The 5,965-nt window shown below is 35.5% G+C and overlaps 1 long non-coding RNA gene across 1 annotated transcript; it reads left to right on the top strand.

Moving 5' to 3' along the window:
- Positions 1 to 4,614: 4,614 nt before the first annotated feature.
- Positions 4,615 to 5,745, top strand: LOC149010784 (uncharacterized). The gene is made up of 3 exons (XR_016174660.1): positions 4,615 to 4,648; positions 5,438 to 5,493; positions 5,688 to 5,745. It is a non-coding gene; the product is annotated as an uncharacterized LOC149010784 (long non-coding RNA).
- Positions 5,746 to 5,965: the final 220 nt, after the last annotated feature.

Raw genomic sequence — 5,965 nt, 5'->3', positions numbered from 1 at the left:
GGTCTCAGTCAAAGTCTCAGTAGTTATTTTATCATATTACTGTATGGAATGTCTTATATCTCTTTCAAGAATTTGAGTTTAAGTGACTGCTTTAATCTGCCTACTGAAATTCTCAAAACATTGGTTGATTTGTTTATTGATAGTTGGAGGATTCTATGTCCATACAGATAACTATTGCAACTTCAAGCAAACTGTCCCAGGTAAAGCATATAAAATGCTTGTTATTTCCCCTTAGGCTGAGAATGAATGGTTGTTATATATGATAATCACCTTGTTAATTTCACCAGAATGTTCTAAGTAAATTTTGATTTTCAAATAATTATGTTTGATGTTCACACATAAGGTTCTTAAATTGCTCAATGTTATTGCTATTCTATGTGCTTTTCGTAATTTGGTACTTCAGCCCACTTCCAAATGAAAGAAGAAAAGATTGGTATATACTTTAAAGGATGAGTGTGGTTCTTTTTGTTTCCCTCCCCCTTCCTAACCTAGTTGATAAGTATCCTATAAGGATAAAATTATATAACCACTCTAAATGAAAGGTTTTCTCTTTTTAGTGGTGCTTAAATAAGCATAAAATCTTCAAATATATGTTTCTATCCTTTAACGTTGGTTGTAATGCTAGGTGATGGTTGTGAGTTGTGACTGTGCTTAAGAGCAAACACTGATAAAACATTTTTATTGCATTGCATCTTGGTCTATATGTAGATCTACTTCTGTTGTGCCTCAATTGAGTACTTTGCTTTCACAATGCAAGATTTCAGCCTTTCTAGCTTAAGAAGTATGATTATTTGATATATGATGCACAAAATTTACATGGTATTGCACAATGAACATAACTGTTGACACCAAGCTGAAGATTGCACGGTTTTGACACCTTGATCGGTACTTCTCTTCACATTGCATTACGTCTTTTTTTTGTTGGATAGGAGGCCTAATTGTTTGATTTATGATACATGGTGGTTATACAATGATGTGCATAAAAACAAATAAATGTAAAATGATGGAGGAGTGCATGTATGGAGACTAGTTGATGGAGGAGTGCACCTCTGGAAGTCGAAAGGTCGAACTTGATTTGTTTTTCTTTCAGAAAAAATGATCGTTATTCTTCATTCAATTTTGAAGTTTTAAAAATCTGACTGTTACACTTCATTCAATAAAACCGTTGGACGCTCCCTCTCCCCAGCCAACTCACTCCCATCATTTATCTTCTTCGGTCTTTTCTACCAAAGCCCTCAAATCTGTTGCTGTTCTGATGAACTCACTAACAACAGTAGCAATCTCTGCAAACAAATCGTAACTTCAATAATCATCAATAAGATTTGGGATGTCTCGACTTCAATCCTTTTGATCCTCTCACTGAAGTCTTCTCTATCCTCGACTTCCTTGACGAGTCTTGACAGGAAATAAGTTTCTTTGGTTTGCAAATCTTTTTATGTTTCCAAGGCTCGACACAGGAAGACTTGTAAGCTGAGTTGCTCACCACAATCCTTGATCGTTATCCTTCCGTTTCGCATATTCGTCTTACTTTACGTCCTCCGATTACCATCAATTCACTCATCGTTCTCTCTTTTGTTTGTAAATTGACTATGCGTCCTATTGATTTATCGAGATCTGAGTGCTTCACTCATGTTGGACTGTCTAATTTGGTTATCAATTGAGCTCTTTGGTCTGGCTTGATCTGGCAATAGCGAAGGCCAGGAACTTGGAAAAGTTATGGTTTGTGAGGTGTAAATTGATTTCTGATATGGGGATGGGGATTGGATGTATTGCGGTTTAATGTATTGAGTAATCAGGTAGAAAAAACCTATCCACACCATATCTGTACTTTCCCTGTGTAATAAAGCCTTTTATTTTTGCTTTGCCTGTTTCTTGCATAGTAATCTTGAATCAGAGTGATTTATTTATTCTTATTGTTGCCTTCTCTTTGAATGGTTGTCTCCATTTTGCATTACATAGGAAAAAAAATCCATAAAGAGAATGTATTGATTTCCTTAGGGCTCTATTTTTTTTTTTAATGTACAACTGACCGACGTCATAAAAGGACTAGATGTTTTCCTTTGTTGGTATCTTCTTATGCAGATGTTCCCACCAGATATGAAATTCCACTGAGAGCAGAGGGTGATTGTGTGTATTTTCTTTTATCTCTTGTCTTTGTGCTCCTTTATTTGGCGAGTCTCTGTCTTTTGGGCTTCTTGAACTTATTGGCTGCGAGGTTTGCAATTATGGAGTTTGCTTCATAGCAAGTAAGGGGAAAGGATGTCAAGTTCTATCAGAAAGCCTACTATTTCATGCTCAAAGATGTTAAAGTACATTATTATACAGATGGAGACTGAATGGAGATTTTATCTTGGTTTTAGGAAATAGACTGGTTACTGGCATTTCATTGCTGGTGGTTGATAATCCTTGTTAACTAAACCAATCCCCCACCCCGCACTGAAAGAAAAAGAGAAAAAGGCATATAAGAAAAGAAAAATGAAAGCAGTTGATGAGTTTTCAAAGGTACAAGTATATGTTGAAAAGGAAACACAGATGGTCAGAAATAATTGGGTCCAAAGACCAGCTCAATGACCCAAAGTGGGTTTCAGCTTATTGTGCGCCCTTACATATTCAGAAGGGAGTCAAACAGGTGGGTGAGTTGTGCAGGTTACATGGTTAATGTGTTATAGTGGTGGTTTTTGACTACCACCTTGTCAATGTTCATGAATTCCCTTCATTTAGTCGAATTGTTTTTCTTTGTGTTTTCCCCCTAGGTCTGCTGTTAAATTATTCAGTTAACAGTCCTTAGGGTGTTGAAGAGTAATTCTGATGGGTCTGAGACTGGCTGTTTGCGATAGTTAATGATCACACTCTTACTATATCTTTCACTTGATTAGCAGGTAACCCATCCTTTGTGTGATAGAAGCTCATTATGTTGCGTTTGAATGCTGTTTCTGACATTGTAGATTCAATTGGACCGTGTGGAGCTGTACGAGTTTGGTGGAGCTTGTGAGAAAGATTCATGTGTGGCAAGATGCAAAGTCATGTCTTTGATTTCTTCGGAACAGCTGGAAGGTCACCTCTTATTCAGTGTGGGATTGCAAGAATGTTCCATCGGACTGCCACTGCATCTGAGGTACTAAACAGTCTTTCCTGGACATATTGTAATATTAAATTCAAGGTTTAAAGTATCAACCATCTTGTATCATATCTTCGGTGATTTTAAGAGTAGTACCCTATTGGTGATGCATATCCAACACTGCAGATACACATGAAAATAGTCAAGGTCCAAAAAAAGAAAAAGAAATACGTACATAGATAAGCAATATATAATCATCATATAACCATGAAGAGCAATGGATGATGGAAACTTGGAAAGGATGGTATTGTAGCACTCCTTGATTCATTTTTTAACCCAAGAGCGTGAAAGAAAAAAACCAAGATTAAGTGCAAGTTATTAGACTCTTGTTGACAAATTTTCCTTTTATATTAAGTTTCTGAATCAAAAGGGGTTTTTTATGGAGCATATCGAACGTTTATCGTATTGGTACGTATGGAGATGTATCAACCAGTGTTGGCGGATGCATCTTGATGTGTACACATGCATCCTATAGGTATTAACACATCCTCAAACCTTTTTATAGATTGAGTCCTTGGTGTCATTAAATATAAATTGTATTGTATTGGCTGATAGAATTTGATGGTCTATTTTGTAGAAGAAGAGGAAGAGGATGACGAAGATTAAGAGGCATTCCTATAATGCTGGCCCATACAAATTGCTGCTTATTTTACTTATGTGTTATGTAGGCATCTAAATAGCTTACCTATTTAAGATGCTTCCTAGGTACCACTGCATACTTCATCTTGGAATAAATAAATAAAACTTTGCCTTTTTGATGGTTTGTCTTCACTCAGAAATAATAAGCCTGCTTATGCTTATTTTGTTCTAAAAAGATCTGTTTTATGATAAAAAAGGCAATTCAAATGCATTGAATTATTTTCTGGTCAATTGAGTACTGTCAAACACTGCTTTGGATGTACACCAAATGTACTCTGCCAGTTCATCTTGTTTTCTTTGAGTAATATAAAATTTTATATCATTTCTCTCTCCCTCTATCTTCTCTCTCACTTCTATCAGTTCATGAAGTTCTGCACATGTTTCCCAGACTTCTGAACATAGCTCAATATACTATCAGTTTGTCATCTTGTCCCTGTGCACTTACGTTTACTGTGCCAAAATGCTACAGTTTGTTTCAGTGATGCATGCTACTTCAGATGCTGGAAAACAATTTCTGCAACTCAATATTGAAGAAGAGGACTGCAGTTGGAGAGTGGAGGGGCAGGTTGTGTATTCAGCTCTGCTGAGATGATTTTGACAGTCTCATTATCCAATTTTATTGGTCATGCAAAGGTGTAGCAGACCAATGGGGTTTGGAGGACTTATTTAATGTTTCTAAAGGACAAAACCCAGAGGTGAGTGCAGAATTGCCTTTCTGCTTTAACTTTGTGACTTCTTAACTTGTTTGTGTGCTTATTTGAGATACCCAACAATTGCACAGGTCTGAAGGCAAATTTGATTTATTAATTTGTCTTTACCGGAAACAGCTTAGGATGCACAATTTGGAATTCAGAATTCATGTCTGTATCACAATCCACACATCTAATAGAGGTAATTTCTTTTCTTTTTGGATGAATTAATAGAGGTAATTTCATAATGTTGAAATGTTGAAAAGAAATATTATGGAGTCAGTTGTCATGGAAAGAAATATTATTTTATTTTATTTTATTGCCCTCCATAACCTTCTTTTAACCAATCAATTCTAGTCTGCTTGCCTTTGCTTTAGTTTAGTTCATACTTTGCCATTCTCAGTACTACTATCTGACTGTTTTCATTGGATTTAAATTTATTTGCTTATTTTTTGAATAATATCAAGTAAATGGAATAACATTTAAATGATATTTTCATATGCAAGATGTGCCAATTTTGGTTTGGTACAATTTCCAAGAATAAAATATAGTATCAAACTTGGGTTAAATATGCATGTACTATTTTGAGTGTTTGTTTACAAAAACAATGCATGGTTTGGGTTCACAATGTCAAAAATGGGCCTCGAAAAAGTCTTTGGTTTTGACTGAGACATGGTTGAAACCTGGCCCATTTGGGTCTCAAGGCTGGGGTGAAACTGAGCTGAGAACTTTACTAACACTTAATTACAACATAATAAAAAAAGATACAAACTAACTTAACTCTATGAGTCAACTCACATCACAATGGGGACACTCCTCTCTGTTGTGAATGGTCCTTGATAATATCTATAAGAACTTGAGGCTGTTTTCTTTTCTTCTCTTATCTTTTGCAAGGTTTTATTTGTAAATGGTACTCGGGGATTTTCTTAGTATTATGGTAATCGGATTAAAATGCTGGGGAGATCAGCCTCTAATTTCAGATTGGATTCAGGTTTACATTGATGTTCGTTCTTTTTATGCCTGGTTTTCATGAAACAATTTCAGCAGGTCGGACTCGTAATAAGGTAGAATTCTTGGGCTATTTTTCAGTTATTATTTTTTTCCTAATGTTTTCATCAAAGTTTGTAGGTGATTTGTTTAACAGAAGTTCTGCCTTTTCGTTTGTTAATTATATATACTCTACCCTTTTCATTTTTAATGTATTTAGGATAATATTATTGGATAATATTATCTTGTTTTAGTTAAAATTACAACTAGTTGATGGCATTGTTTCAATCCTAGTCATTTCAGGCCGTTCATGTATGTTTGCAAGGCTCATGATTTCAGTGAATACTGGTTATGTAGTAAACTTGAAATTTCAGGATAATTTGTTCATCATTTTGGTGTTTAGTTGGAGGTTATATTGATTCAGCTTTGGCTGCAGTTGCCTTCGAATGTAAAGGTTCCATTAAAATGGATTGAGGTCAGTAGTACCAAAATGACAGTTCATCATCACTCGCCAAAGAGGAACTTGCCGTTG

The sequence above is a fragment of the Hakea prostrata genome, chromosome 7, assembly GCF_041222555.1.
Source record: "Hakea prostrata isolate BN-2017 chromosome 7, UWA_Hpros_2, whole genome shotgun sequence".
Lineage (NCBI taxonomy): Eukaryota > Viridiplantae > Streptophyta > Magnoliopsida > Proteales > Proteaceae > Hakea > Hakea prostrata.
The sequence above is the reverse complement of the archived record's forward strand: the minus strand, read 5'-3'. Positions and strand labels throughout refer to the sequence as shown.